We start from the raw sequence: 16,204 nt of genomic DNA on the forward strand, positions 1-16,204 counted from the left end.
TTCACGCCTGGCTCATTTCGTTTTCATCTTTTAGAATGCATTTCTCACCCATAATTTCTGTTAAAATTGGACATTATTATTAGTAGAAACCGCTCGGACAATTGGAAACATACAATCATCCACCGGTGTCAAAAACTTCCAGTGCCACAGAGAACTCTCAAACTAACATTATTTTCCTCCCAACTCTCTGATCTCTGATTAGCTCCCCAAAATTAATTAAGTGTGCATACCCCATTGATTGATCAGCAACGCAAGCAGGGTTACGTCTCGCAATGAACTCCCAGTGAACAGAAACTGTACAGTTGCGTACGAATGAGTTTTTTTCCATAACTGATGATTATGGTGGGGGAAGGTTATTATTTTTATCAATTTAAATATTATTTAATGTTTATTAATTATTATTATTAATTTTTATTTATTATTGACCAATGGTCACAGGACTTCATATTTAGTATCCATAAGACGCTTCCTGTTTTATTTCTGTTTTCAATTTTAATTTGGCTCTGTGGCAGAACTAAATTTCGTGATTTTTTCAAATATATTATATTACTTTCCCTTTATCGTTAATATCATCATCAGTTTCAGTATTTTATAATTCTATTGTTGCTAATTATGAGTCTTCTTGTTAATGACTGCTCATTCTGGATGCTTTTAATACACCTACATTATAGTTTTATTTTTATCGCCACCGCTCGGCTCTCTCTCTCTCGTTCCAGAGACCCTTTATTGCTCACACCGCTGGACTGTTCCTGGTGCACTCCAGGCATTACTTGAACCCTAGTAATTGTGGTGTCCCTTCGGCCCCCCCTTAACTGCAACCCCTCTCATTCGTTTTGCTGTAACTACGTTCATATTTTATTTTGTTCAAACATTTTAATTTTCCTCAACCCTTCCCAACAATTCTCAACCCCCTCCCAACAATGGTTCCATCACCAGCCTTCTGATGTCAAGTTCCGTGTCAGCGCTGAATAACCCCGTAGGTTCCTCCTCCTTCTCTCTCTCTAGGCTCCTCTCTCTCTCTCGTCTCTCTCTCGCTCTCATCTCTCTCTCTCTCTCTCTCTCCCTCTCCAGATAGGTGTCTCTCTCTTGTCTCCCAGGTAGGTGAGGCGCATGATGTCTCCCCAGGATGAACTTAAGTCTTTTAGACCTCTCCTCTCTCTCTCTCTCTCCTCTCTCTCTCTCTCCTCTCTCTCTCTCATCTCTCTCTCTCTCTCTCCTAGATAGGTGTCTCTCTTGTCTCCCAGGTAGGTGAGCGCATGATGTCTCCCGGATGGACTTAAGTCTTTTAGACGTCCTGATTCTCTCTCTCTTCTCTCTCTCTCCTCTCATCTCTTCTCTCTCTCTCTCTCTCTCTCTGTAGTCTAATCTCATTATTTTGGACTTTAAAAAAAATTCTTCTCGACCGTTGCATAGTTTTATTCTTGATCTTTGTATTTACCTGGTGACACTCCAAATGTAGCCAACTTCAGTATTTTCCAGCGAATAGCAGGCGGGTTTTTATCAAACCTGGTCTGTATTTAATTCTGAAAGGTATATGGAAGGTAGATTGATTTCTAAATTTTTTTGTTTTCAACTTATAAACGTGAACGTCTCTAAAGATTGTGTTAATAAAAATTAACGCACAGAGACCATAGTTTTTTTGTTTCGTATTGTAGGTCCAGGATCCATACAGTGTATGGATCCTGTGTAGTCTAGCCACGAATCATGAACTCGCTCAAGACTTTTCGTACAGTGTCCCCCTTGGACGGCAATGCTGTCAGTGCCACCTCATGGTTGGGTGCAGTGTTTACTTGGCGGCCCTTTAACCTTTTTACTTGACCTCCAGTGTGCTTCCTTCCTTTCTTCAGTATTTGTTGCGTCCCTTCGGCCCTGTTTAGCTGCAACCCCTTACATTCCTGCTAATGTACCTCCGGTTATGTTTTCTAGTTCAAACTGATTTTCATTGTCCTCTGCCCTTCCCCCCAACATCCTCTCTCTCTCTCTCTACTCTCTCTCATCTCTATCTCCTCTCTCTCCCGTCTCGTCTCCTTCTCTCTCTCTCTCTCTCTCTCTCTCTCTGTACCGCGAGTATTGTAAAGTAATATTTATTATCATTATCATTCATTATCATCATCGTAATTAACATTATTATCGTAATTATCATTATTATCATCATTATCATCATTATTATTATCATTATCATCCTTATTACCGTTATCATTATTATCATTATCATCATCATCATTATTATCATTATTTTTTTGCTCTATCACAGTCCTCCAATTCGACTGGGTGGTATTTATAGTGTGGGGTTCCGGGTTGCATCCTGCCTCCTTAGGAGTCCATCACTTTTCTTACTATGTGTGCCGTTTCTAGGATCTCACACTTCTGCATGAGTCCTGGAGCTACTAAAGCCTCTAGTTTTTCTAGATTCCTTTTCAGGGATCTTGGGATCGTGCCTAGTGCTCCTATGATATGGGTACGATTTCCACTGGCATATCCCATATCCTTCTTATTTCTATTTTCAGATCTTGATACTTATCCATTTTTCCCTCTCTTTCTCTTCAACTCTGGTGTCCCATGGTATTGCGACATCAATGAGTGATACTTTGTTCTTGACTTTGTCAATCAACGTCACGTCTGGTCTGTTTGCACGTATCACCCTATCCGTCCTGATACCATAGTCCCAGAGGATCTTTGCGTGATCGTTTTCTATCACTCCCTCAGGTTGGTGCTCGTACCACTTATTACTGCAAGGTAGCTGATGTTTCTTGCACAGGCTCCAGTGGAGGGCTTTTGCCACTGAATCATGCCTCTTTTTGTACTGGTTCTGTGCTAGTGCCGGGCATTCACTTGTTATGTGGTTTATGGTTTCATTTTTCGTATTGCACTTCCTACATATGGGAGAGATGTTATTTCCGTCTATCGTTCTTTGAACATATCTGGTTCTTAGAGCCTGATCTTGTGCCGCTGTTATAATTCCTTCAGTTTCCTTCTTTAGCTCTCCCCTCTGTAGCCATTGCCATGTGTCATCGCTGGCTAGTTCTTTAGTCTGTCTCATGTATTGTCCGTGCATTGGTTTGTTGTGCCAGTCTTCTGTTCTGTCTATCTTTCTCCTGTCTGTATATTTCTGGGTCTTCGTCTACTTTTATTAGTCCTTCTTCCCATGCACTCTTTAGCCACTCGTCTTCACTGGTTTTCAGATATTGCCCCAGTGCTCTATTTTCGATGTTGACGCAGTCCTCTATACTTAGTAGTCCTCTCCCTCCTTCCTTTCGTGTTATGTATAGTCTGTCCGTATTTGCTCTTGGGTGTAGTGCTTTGTGTATTGTCATATGTTTCCTGGTTTTCTGATCTATGCTGCGGATTTCTGTCTTCGTCCATTCCACTATTCCTGCGCTGTATCTGATTACTGGCACTGCCCATGGGTTTATGGCTTTTATCATATTTCCGCCATTGAGTTTTGACTTGAGTATCGCCTTGAGTCTGCATATATTCTTTCCTGATCGTGTCCTTCATCTCTTGGTGTTTTATATCCCCTCCTTCCATTATTCCCAGTTATTTGTATCCTGTCTCATCTATGTGTTTGATGTTGCTCCCATCTGGTAGCTTTATCCCTTCAGTTTTCGTTACTTTGCCTTTTTGTATGTTGACTAATGCGCATTTTTCAATTCCAAACTCCATCCTGATGTCCCCAGATACAATCCTTACAGTGTGGATTAGGGTATCTATTTCCTTGATGCTCTTACCATACAGCTTGATGTCGTCCATTATTATTATTATTATTATTATTATTATTATTATTATTATATTTTATTATTATTATTTTATTATTGTTGTTGTTGTTGTTGTTGTTGTTGTGACTCGCCAGTACCAAGAGGTAAATCACAAAGAATTAGGAAGAATATTTATACGTCTCTGTATGGTATGATGGAGAGGTTCTGCTGTTTTTTTTTTTAAACAAAATATATATATACATTCAAAAGCTGTTATGTTTTTTTTTTATAAACTAAAAATATATATACATTCAAAAGCTGTTGTGTCTCAGGTTCATACTGAGAGAAATTCTCCTGCACCTTCCTTTTTTCACGTTTTATCTTAATCATACTGACAAGAAAATTTTATTGAGAAAGATCTCTTCTCGAACTTGTAGCTCAATTGATGTTAGTTGCTCAATTGATATTAGTGAAGTTATAGTTGTGATATTGATATTAGTGAAGTTATAGTTGTGATATTGAAGTTAGTTACTTTTTATTATAACGTTATAGTTACCGGGGGCAGATTGCTGACACTTTTGATTCATATTTATATATAAAATGTATGTATGTATGTGTATATATGTTTGATGGAGATGTCATTTTATTTTCAAATTTTTAAATAGGATTCTTGTTTCATCTTGAAGGTGATGCAGCCCCTGCTTGGAGACCCACCCTCCATTTATTCAAGACCTACAGAAAGGAGCAGGAGTGGCTGCATGTGAACTACGAAGGCGGAGTTGCCCAAAGCAATGGAAGTATCCTTTTTATCATTTCTTTACTGGTTTTCAATCATTTTTCTGATTCTTTCTGCTCTTGTTTGCAACTCTAATAATCACAGTCCTTTTTGTTTATTGTTTTGAACTTGATGTGTTATTTTTGGTCTTTCTCAAAATATTTTGTGCATACATTTAAATAGTCATATAATTATAGGTCATGGAGTCCTTTAGCAATTTTTTGACAGTGGATTCATTTACATAATTAGAAGTCTTTTATTAATTTCCTCTGAGATCGATAGGTAGGAATTCAGGGTCTTCTCATTTCCAGTCTTTTTGTAGGTATGAATAAATAGAGCTATTTGCAAATCGTGATTTAGACCTTATTAGATATTCAAATTTAATTCATGGCAAATCATGCCTATTTCAAATCTGGTCCCTCATCAGGGTCATACCTGGTGAAATATGCCGAAACCTATAAAATGCAAGTCTTTTTACATTGGAATATAGTTTGAGACGTTAAATAATAAACTTTTCCATGGATCAGAAATGGTCATACTAAGTATTACCGGAGTCTCTCTTGAGATTTTCGTAATCTTTGGAACTCTTTTGGTACACGAAGAGTATGAGCATTCAAAATTGGGCAGACATACTGTCATGGAAAATGTGAAAGAAATGGTATGTAACTTGAGAAAGAAATGGCTGAAACTTTACTCGTTTGTAAATGATAGGATGTTCTGAGGGTTTGTAAAACAGTACTGTAGACTTTTAAGCAATAGAGTAAGAGAACAAAGGGAAATAATGTTTTGTGTTAGATATTTAGATTTAAATCATATAGAGTTTGAGACATTAAATAATACAGTTTTCCATGGATCAGAAATTATTCCTACTAAGTATTATTGGAGGCATTGAAATTTTCATAATCTTTAGAACTTTTGGTATTGAGTGTATGAGTATTGTCATCTTGTCATGTAATTAGATTTTATTAATATTATTAGTTAAATATTGAATGTTCAATGATAAAACATTTTGTTCCAGCGCGGTAGGGGCATCTGAGGCCTCCGTAGGCTCCCGTCGCCTCATACGACGATCCGATGAGTCCGAAGTCTCGGGAGACTTCGCAACTATGCTGCCGAAGTCTTGGGCGGCTGCGGCTTCTAACAAGGCATGGACTGGACCTAGCGGGTTAGAGCAAATACTACTACGGAAATTTTCTGGTCGGATTTGACAAATCCTGGTAATTTCCTAGAAAAGTAGTTTGAGGTAAGTATTGCTAGGAAAAATACAAATTACTAAGAGTTTGGTATATTAGTCTGTTAGCTTTGTAGGGTGTGCGAGTGACTTTTCTCTTCAGCCCCCTCCACCCTGGGTGGCTTAGTTTATTTTATTTATTTTTTTTTTTTTCTCCAAATGAGTTTTCTTATGGGTAATTTTTTTATTCGGTTCAGCAGCTGTACTTTTCTATGTTAAGTAATGTAAGATAATTGTTTTATACCTTGATTCCTTCTCTTTGTTGCAGACTTACTTACTATGGTGTAACGAGGGTCGGGCCTGACATTGGATGCTCTGGACCACGTGACATTTCTTCAGTCTGTGTGTAAGACTACTCAGCCCCCCCTCCACCCTGGGTGGCCGAGGGATACTGTACTGCTATGTGGGAGTTTCAGACAGTTGTTCTCTGGACCTTCGTCTTTGCATTACTAAAAAACTTTTTGCCTTGTCTTCGGTTAAGTATAATGGGTTTTCATATTGTTAATTAAAGCTCAGAAACAAATTCCGGGACCTTCCAGTTGAGTCAGGTGAGGTGGATGATTTAACAGTCAAAGTTTAAGATAATGAACAATATTCTTTACAGGTTGGTAACAGTACGTATACATGAAATTCGAAAACAAATATTTACATGAAATTCTAAAACTAATATTATTTTAAGGAGAAAATGGAATTCTAAAACTATATTATTTTAAGGAGAAAATGGAATTCTAAAACTAATATTATTTTAAGGAGAAAATGGAATTCTAAAACTAATATTATTTTAAGGAGAAAATGGCAGAGTTGGGTATTAAACATGTGACTTCATCTCCTTATCCTGAAAGTCAGGGTGCTCTGAAGAGGTGGGAGGAAACCTTTGCAACTTTGCCATATCAATTTCTTAAAGGAATATAAGTTGGGAAGGATTAGTAATAACCTTTATTCTTTTCCAGAGGAAGAATTTAAATGAGGGTAAATATGGTATTGATGATGGTAACTGGTCATCAGGTATTAAGACTTCTTTGGAAAATTGATGGTTCAGTTTCTCATGAGAGTTATGAGAAACGTAGGCATGAAGTGAAGAAGTTAGTGTTCGAATACGAAAAATTGTTTTTGGATGTACCAGGTTGAACATCTGTCTTAGAGCATAACGTTGATGTTGGGAATACCACGCCACTGAAACAATCTCCATGGAAAAATATGAAAGAATCACCCGAGGTCAATAACCTTTATTCTTCTTGCAGAGAAAACTCAAATGAGGGTCAATATGGTTGGTATTGATAGTAATTGGCCATCAGGTAATAAGATTAGAAACGTAGGTATCTGAAGAAGTTTGTGTTCGAATATAAAGAATTGTTTTCGGGTATACCAGATTGAACGAACATCTAAGAACATGGCGTAGATGTTATTGCCACGCCAGTGAACCATCCTTATATTGCAAAGGAGGTGAAATATGTACGTATATGGTAAAACACGGTTTGATCAAGAACACGGTGTACGATTTAGAAGGGTGTGGTTTATATTGATGACTTTTTAATGATGATTGGGACACTCATTTAAAGCTTATCAAGGCCTTATTTTGAGGTAACGAGGGAAAGTGAATTAGCAAAAGCGAAGGTTGATAAGGGATTCTCGCAGAGGGCTGAACGGATATTAAGGTATTATCAGTATCGTTCTAGTTACGGTGTGCTAGAATTATAAACTTAAGAATGGTCTAATATTGAGTTGAGGGTATAAGTGAAGGTAATGGACGATAATCGTTCGAATTTTGTGGCAATGTTAGTTTTAATGAAGGTGGGTGATGTGTTATAATGCGGTTTGAAATAAGCGTTATCAGGTAGAGATGGTATTGTAACGTTTTGTGGTACAATAAATGTTGTGTTTGTATTTATGGTACCAGTGTGTGTAGTATATAGGAATAGGGATGTTATTTAGTGGTGGATGGTACAACACGGTTATTAAATTCGTGATTAGTGTACTAATTTAAGACTACTTTGTTGAATGATTGCTGCTAATCTGGGCATTCTGTTTTCAGGTGTGTATTTTGAAGTTTCGCACAGGAAACTTGGGTTTTTTCCCGTTGTCTGATTTTATGTGTATTTGGTAGGACACTCAAATAGCACAGGCCTATTGTTTGCCGAATGTTTATAATAAGCAATGTGAAAGTAGATGTGACAGTGTAAAATGTGTGTAAACATATTTATGTACTGGTATGTGGAATCCAGATTAGAGCAGTGTAGACGTGAGAGCCTTTGAAACTCTTGCGTTGAAAATGTATTTGGTGTTGGTTATATTGAGGCTTTCTGTTTTGTAGATTCCTCATTGTATACTAATGATTTTATTTTATTTCGGTGCCTTGCTTGTAATCTGCACCCTTGTGCTAACTTCCCCCCCCCCCCCCCCCTTTTCTTTTTTTGTGTAGTTTATAGGTTCAGGTTGTCATTTGTGTATGAGGACATCTTCAAGTAAGGGTGACATGTTTCTCGGGTATAGTGCAAATGTTGTAATCAGTTGAATCACCTTTAAATATGTACTGTTATAATATTTTTGTATTAGAAAAAATTCACTCAACTTCTTAAACATTGCCAACATATTAGATAAGGGCTTAGGCTAAACGTAGAATATTTGTATTTTCATTGTAGCTTGCAAAGAACCATATCTAGTAAGTTTACTCAAAAAAAAAATTTTTTTTTTTTTCAGAATCTGACAGCTCCTATCTTGAGCTGGTGTTCTGCTTGTAAGTATAGACTGTATTATATAAAAAAAACTTTCTGGTGTTCTTTTTCAACCCATCCCCATTTGTATTTACATGTTTATATATATAATTTATATAAAATTAGTGAAAGTGTTTGTTACAGCACGTTTCTTGAACTTTACCTAATGTTTCTCTGCCTTGATTTCAGAATCTGGTATGTAGCACCTGTGGGAGACCAGCTGATAAACCGGAAGGTCGGCCCAGACAATAGAATAATCAGAGCCAGTTGGCAAAGCAAGTTTCTGAAGACATCTCAAGTTTAAAGGTTGATTTCTTGGTGAAAGTCGAGTCACAGATTACCTGAAGGAACAGCTATAGGAACCGACTGACTGCCTGGCAGTGCATTCCTTAGAAACTGAATTAGAGTAGTAGTCCTTCAAGCCAGACCCCAAAATTCAGCAATTTCCCCCCCCCCCCCCCCCTTTTTTTTTTTTTTTTTTTTTTTTTTTTTACATTATTCTTTCTTGATTGGACAGTTTTTTCCTTCGGCAGATTTGTATGGAATCTCTTGTGTTTTAGTGTGTTTAATTGTATTGTTTAGTTGGGTGATTGATTTTGGCCTAGTGTTCAGTAAAGTATAATTTGTGGATTTAGAGATTCAGGTATCATTTCTGTCTTGAAAGCCTTGTGTTCAGTAAAGTATAATTGTTTTTCAAAAAATTTTTTGTGTATATTTATGGTGGGTTCAGGTTTCATTTCTGTGGTGAGGACATCTCCAAGTAAGGGTGACATGTTTCTCAGGTATAGTCCAAATGTAATTAGTTTGAATCTCCTTTAACTATGTACTGATATAATATTTTTGGTAATAGAAAAAATTCACTCAACTTCTTATTACATTGCCAACATATTAGATAAGGGCTTAGGCTAAACGTAGAATATTTTTATTTTCATTTTAGCTTGCAAAAAACCACATTGATAAGTATATGCGAAACACTTTTTTCAGATCTGACAGCTCCTACTTTGAGCTGGTATTCTGCTTGTAAGTATAAACTGTATAAAAAAAAAATCTTATTTTTCAACCCATCCCCATTTTGTATTTATATTATATGTTTATTTATATATATAATATAAAATTAGTGAAAAGAATATTTGTTACGCACACTTCTTGAACTTCAGCTAATGTTTCTCTGCTTTGATTTCAGAATTCTCTGCCGTTATTTCAGAATCTGGTATGTAGCACCTGTGGGAGACCAGCGGATAAACGGGAAGGTCGTCCTAGGCAATAGAATAATCAGAGCCAGGTGGCAACGTGAGTTTCTGAAGACATCTCAAGTTTAAGGTTGATTGCTTGGTGAAAGTCTAGTCACAGATTACCTGAAGGAACAGCTACAGGAACTGAATTAGAATAGTAGTAGTCCATCATGCAAGACCCCAAAATTCAGCAGACCCCCCTCCCCCCTTTAATAATTCACTTTCTTGGTGCCATAAATGTTGGAAAAAAGTATGCTTACCTTTCATTCCTGCTTGTTTCCTGGTCAGAATTACCTGGAGATATTTCTAAATTGACGTTGTCTAACTCCACCCCCTTGAAGTTGTTTGTTGCAGAATTTGGCATTTGTTCAACTTTAGGATAGAGGTTCACTATCTAACCTTTTATCACTTGAGTTTGGTCTTTTCAATATTTTAAAGCCTTACTCTATGATAATTCTAATGGCTAACCTGCATATTTCAAAATGTCGGCCATTTCTCTCTTGGTAGCTTGTTTTCTTAATATTGTAACTTTTCTTACTAATTTTCACCCTTTCCACTTGATGTTAATAATAATAAGGATTATTATTTCCAGACCTCTTGAGTCCTGTTTAGATATAACTTAATTTTTTTTTTTTTTTTTTTTTATAACTCGAAACTAAATAGACACCATTCACGAAACTCCATATGAGACTGCACAAAGTATACAAAATCTTCACTAAGTAATTACGCTTTATCAGTTTAGTTGGGAAATGTCCTCACTGCTTTTTACTGTACCTTTGGCCTGAATTTCCCACATGGTATATTTCATTTTTACCATTTTCGTAACGACTTATAGTTTTTCTGTTGGTCTTTATCTTCCTTTTTGAGGACATACGGATTGTCCCTTCTTATCAAACGATGTAGCTGCACTGGAGTCTTATCACATCACCCGTCTGTGTCGATTGATTTTCAGACCTTGCATAACTCAAATTAACGTGACTTATTGATTTTCCTTTTTATGAGTCATTAAAGTCGTCCTGGTTTTCTTAGATTTAAATATTTTTTTCTTATGGAGCAGCAGCTGTACTTTTGTCTGTTACCTTAACGTTCAGTTGTTATATTCCGTGTTTCCTCTTCTCGTTGCAAGCTACCTAACTATGGTGTTAACAATAGTTTTTGTTTTGTTTTAGAATGATGGTGGAACTGATATTGGGTGAGAGTTCGGACCTTACTGTCTTGGACCATGGGCTCGTTATGAGGCATGTAAGGAGGCAACTGCCAGGTAAGTCTCTCTCTCTCTCTCTCTCTCTCTCTCTCTCTCTCTCTCTCTCTCTCTCTCTCTCTCTCTCTAGATGAGGGTGTATAAGATGTGACAAGGAGAGCATCTCTCTCTCTCTCTCTCTCTCTCTCTCTCTCTCTCTCTCTCTCTCTCTCTCTCTCTCTCTCTCAGATGAGGGTGTATAAGATGTGACGAGGAGAGCATCTTTCAAAGATGTGAAGAAAGGGGGCTACAGAGACTTTTGGCTTAGGGCCTTCGTACCTCACTCACAGCCGTTACCTGATTTCTCTCTCTCTCTCTCTCTCTCTCTCTCTCTCTCTCTCTCTCTCTCTCTCTCTCTCTCTCTCTCAAATATATAGTTACAGCACATTTCTTGAACATCAGCTAATGTTTCTCTGCTTTGATTTCAGAATGTGGTATGTAGCACCTCCGGAGACCATCGGATAAACGGGAAGGTCGTCCCAGGCAATAGAATAATCAGAGCCAGTTGGCAAAGTAAGTTTCTGAGGACACCTAGAGGCAAAGTAAGTTTGAGGACATCTCAAGTTTGAAGGTTGATTGCTTTGTAAAAGTCGAGCCACAGAATACCTGAAGGAACGGCTACAGGAACTGACTGACTGACAGTGCATTCCTTAAAAACTGAATAAGAATAGTAGTAGTCCATTATGCAAGACCCCAAAATTCAGCAGACCCCCCTTCCCCTTTTAATAATTCACTTTCTGGGTGCCAAAAGTGTGCGAAAAAGTATGCCTACCTTTCATTCCTGTTGGTTCATGGTCAGCATTTACCTCGAGACATTTCAAAATTGACCTGTCACACCACCGTTGAAGTTGTTTGTTGCAGAATTTGCCAGCTGTGCAACTTTAAGGTAGAGGTTCACTATCTAACCCTTTATCACTTTTGTGCTTGCTGCTTTTCAATATTTTACAACCCCTTCTCTCGCATATTGGCCGTCGCGTGTGGTATTTGAGCTCTTATGTATTTTCTTGTATACTTTTTTCATGTTTCGTTTCTGTTATTATTTTTTTTTTGCTATTACATGACTTAACATCATTTTCGTATGTATGCGATGTACCACAGTATACGGGCTAGGAGAGTACCAGTACTATGTAGGTCAGACGAAAAAGAACAAAACCTTTTGCACTTAAAATAAGAGTTTCGCATTATTAAATACAATACACAAGTCATTTGCTTTATTGAACACACACACACACACACACACACACACACACACACACACACACACACACACACACACACACACACACTCTCTCTCTCTCTCTCTCTCTCTCTCTCTCTCTCTCTCTCTCTCTCTCTCTCTCACTACTACTACTACTACTATCTACTACTACTACTACTACTACTATACTACTACTACTACTACTACTACTACTAGAATGACATCTAGAGGTATTAAAGATAAGCCAATGAAGATTGAACTTAAAAATGATTTATGCATTGAGCTTTGGGTGAAAGAGCTCTGTCGGAAATAACTCTCGGAAATAATTCTTATAAGTTAAAATAATTCAGGAATTATCCAAAATGACTAAAACTAAAGTAGATAATGTAGGGCATAAGGTTTTGGGAACGTCGTTCAGTGCGAGACCATATTTTTGTGGTTGATGGCTTTCCTTAATGACATACTGTATCTATGCTTCTCATGTATTCTCAGGGTGTTGCTGTATTTATGGTTCTCATCCTCCATCCTTTGGTTATTACTCTTATAAAAGCATCGGCTTTTCCTTCCTCCCCAGGATGTTGACGGGAGTCATTGCCGAGTCGGGGTGGACTGTAGAGGGTATATATATACCTAGAGGTGCGATCTCGAATTGAATCTATTTTGTAAGTAATCAGTGAGTGTTTAGCCAGTCTGTAAGGTTTTCATAAATGTTTTGTGAATGTTTGTGTAAGTAATCAGTGAATGTTTAGTTTGTGTGTCTTGTGAATGTTATTGATTAGTTGTTTTAGTGTTCAGTGAGTGTTTAGAGTTGAGTAAAAATGTTGATTACATAAGCAATCGGTGAATGATCAGTGAGCTAAGTGTTTAGTGAATTAATGATCGATAAGTATGTTTAGTGAGTATTTAGAAATTAGTGAAATTCAGTTAGTGGTTAGGCTTTAGTGAATTAGTGAGTAATCATTGTTGGGAGATGTTTATACATTTATAGAGTTAGGGATATTTGGTATTCATTGCCCCTCTGAATATCTTTTTGAATTAGTTTTTAAGGTGAGTACCACCATGATTATTTATTTAAGAGGTTTAAGGCATTCCTTACTTTATCTTATGAAAGTTTAGGACCACCACGGTTAGGTAGGAGGCTTAAGGCTTTTCTTACTTGATCATACGCCCGTGAGCAGAGTTTGGGTTTGGAGCAACTGTGGGAGAGGTTACAATATTTAATTTAGTGTTGCTTACCAAACCTCCTCCCCCCGTAGGTCATCCAATATGAAGGATTTTTTCTCTCTCTCTCTCTCCTCTCTCTTCTCTCTCTCTCTCTCTCTCTCTCTCATTTGGCCTCATTTTTTAATTGCTTTTTCTCTTCACAGTTGAATATAAAAAAAACCGTTGGAAGACCAAGGGCCTTGATATCAAGTCTGCCTAATGCGAGTAGGCCTAAATCCCCTTTCATTCAAAGGTAAGAAACAGCGTAGTTTACGGTATTTAAGCTCTTGTATATTTTCTTATATAGGTTTTTCGTGTTACTTGTTATGAAGTTTTGCTATTACATGACTAACATCACTTGGTAATAATCGAACATCTCCCTATTATCAAAAGTATTGCGCTTGTGTTGACAGTTGCCTAATGGCTGATTTCTGTTCAGAATTAGCAAAACGGGTCAGCATTCCTTATAGTAGTTATTTCCTGTACTTATGCGTTCTCTCTCTCTCTCTCTTAAGTTGAGAACTTTAATTAGTTTTATTGTGTGTGTGTGAGAGAGAGAGATGAAATGGACCGTGTGCTCTCTGTCTCTGAGCAGCAATCTTCTGTGATGCCTTCGTCGGCCAGTCACCAACCACAATCGTTTCCGTTCTACAACACAACCCCGCCCCCGTTCCCCCTCAGACTTTGAGACACCCCTGAACACGTGTTCAGCCAAGGAAGTTGAAAGTTACCTAGAACTAATATTGCGACAGAATTCAAGATTCGAATGAATTTTTCTCATATTTAAACCATTCTTATCACTTTGATGAACATCTAAATCGTGCATTTATAACCTACATCTCGAAAGGAGACAGACACACTAAGCAGTTTTGTTTTCTGTTGCCATACTTGGTATTTTAAACTTAGAATTTTTTTTTTATTATTATTTCACACGGGGAGCAACGGTGTCATAATAACTGGTCACTGGTCACCGTACACAGTAGCCCATTTCCTACACAAGTTAACGTATAATTATATAATTAACAAATATGCACTTCAAGAAAACCCTGACACAAAACGTACATGCATGTGCACATGCCCATTGCTGTTGACCTGATTTTATCTGTAATCGTCTTTGTTATTTCATGGTTTAGTTGTTATTGTTATTCAGAAGATGAAGAAACCCATTTATATAGAAACTTCCAAAGGTTATCATCACTATTATAATTATTGTTAATATTATCCAAAGATTATCTTCATTATTTCAATGTTAAACCAAACAAAAACTTCTTTCAGTTTTTTTCTGAAGATTGAAAAAGAAATCCACAAAATCACTTTGTAACTTGTTTACTTCTGTAAATACTTGGAAGTAAACAAGTTACAAGTGATTTTGTGGGTTTCTTTTTCAATTATTGTTAATATTATTATTAGATACAGCAAGGGAAGAGGTGTAAGGTTAAACTTTTAGGTTCTACTTGTAGACGAATGAGTTTTTTTTTTTTTTTTTTTGGAGGGGGTTATTTCCTTTCTTAAAACTAGAAACTGAGTGTTGGTTGTATGTTCATCCAATAGATGGCGTTGGTTGTCCATTCTATCATCCTTGGGTGTTGTTAGCATTCGCTTTAATAGATGCCGTTGGTTCTGTTCGTTATTTTAGTGTCCTTGGTATTACTTATTGTTTACTTTTTATTTACTTTCCAAGTGATATCCACTACTTTACGAACCTCGTCACCTTTCACATGACACTCTGCCTTGCCTTGCCTTGCCTTGCCTTGCCTTGCCTTGCCTTGCCTTGCCTTGCCTTGCCTTGCCTTGCCTTGCCTTGCCTTGCCTTGCCTTGCCTTGCCTTGCCTTGCCTAATGGTGTCTTGTCTGTTTGACATCTTGTCTTGACTTGTATGACCTGTTGGATGTACCATTTTACTGGTGCAAGATCTGTCGTCATGGATCTTACCTGGTGTAAGATCTGTCATCATGGATCTACCATCTTCAGCCATCTAGATAATTTCAAGAATGTACCCACAATCTAAACCACTACGTACCATCTTCAGCCATCTAGATAATTTCAAGAGTGTACCCACATTCCAACCTACGTGTCATCTATTACTATTATAAGTTATTCTATTTATTGTTAATAAATTAATAATTTTTATAATTCTTTTTACTTGATACCAGTATAGCCAAAGTGTTAGGTAACAAGCGCCTAATATATTTCCATCTATGCAAATAAAAGCTTGACAAATAATGATAAACTTCATTTCTACAGTACTTTGAGTCTATGTTGGTCTACAGTGAGGACAGCGTCCTTATAGTTAGTGTTTTAAAGCCTTTATTCCAACCGGAATTTAGCTGCTAGATTGGATTCCAACTGGAATTTTAGGTACTATACTAGATAGCAACCGGAAGTTTTAGGTACTAGACTGGATTGCAACTGGAATTTTAGGTACTTGATATAATTTTAGGTAAACTAAATCCGTCTCTCTCTCTCTCTCTCTCTCTCTCTCTCTCTCTCTTCTCTCATTCCGACTTTACCATACTCTGGTCAGATTAGTGTTTAATTTCGACTTTACCATAAAATATCAAAATAAGCCTATACATCTTTAGAAAGCTTTTTATCCCCTTGGACTAATCTATTATGGTTATGCCTATATATATGAATTAGAAGTTTTTGACTAGGAAAAATAGCCCAGTAACCGGGATCAGTAGATGCAGTGTTGCGATGCAATGTGGATGTTAGGTATAGTTTAGTCGTCAGAGGTCGTGTTAATGGTAGATAGTTAACGTTATTGTTATGTGAGAGAGAGAGAATGAATGAAATATAAAAGTTAAGGAATTTAAAATTTGCCAAACAGGGCGCCCACGATTATGTCTTTGTAATTTTTAAAATATGATTTTTCCTTTTTTAGGGTTGTAGAGCTCCGCCCTCAAGACTACTGGAGGG

At 37.2% G+C, this 16,204-nt stretch overlaps 1 long non-coding RNA gene across 3 annotated transcripts; it reads left to right on the plus strand.

Moving 5' to 3' along the window:
* Positions 1-8,377: 8,377 nt before the first annotated feature.
* On the plus strand, positions 8,378-16,204 carry LOC135199140 (uncharacterized). 3 transcript variants are annotated; one of them, XR_010310918.1, is made up of 7 exons: positions 8,378-8,435; positions 9,617-9,702; positions 10,814-10,905; positions 11,313-11,426; positions 12,657-12,744; positions 13,450-13,538; positions 16,170-16,204. It is a non-coding gene; the product is annotated as an uncharacterized LOC135199140 (long non-coding RNA). The 3 variants fall into 3 exon arrangements; XR_010310917.1 differs by lacking the exon at positions 8,378-8,435 and adding an exon at positions 9,312-9,432; XR_010310919.1 differs by lacking the exon at positions 8,378-8,435 and adding an exon at positions 9,312-9,432 and having other exon boundaries at positions 11,313-11,397.

Source organism: Macrobrachium nipponense, chromosome 25, assembly GCF_015104395.2.
Source record: "Macrobrachium nipponense isolate FS-2020 chromosome 25, ASM1510439v2, whole genome shotgun sequence".
In the NCBI taxonomy this organism is placed as follows: Eukaryota; Metazoa; Arthropoda; class Malacostraca; order Decapoda; family Palaemonidae; genus Macrobrachium; species Macrobrachium nipponense.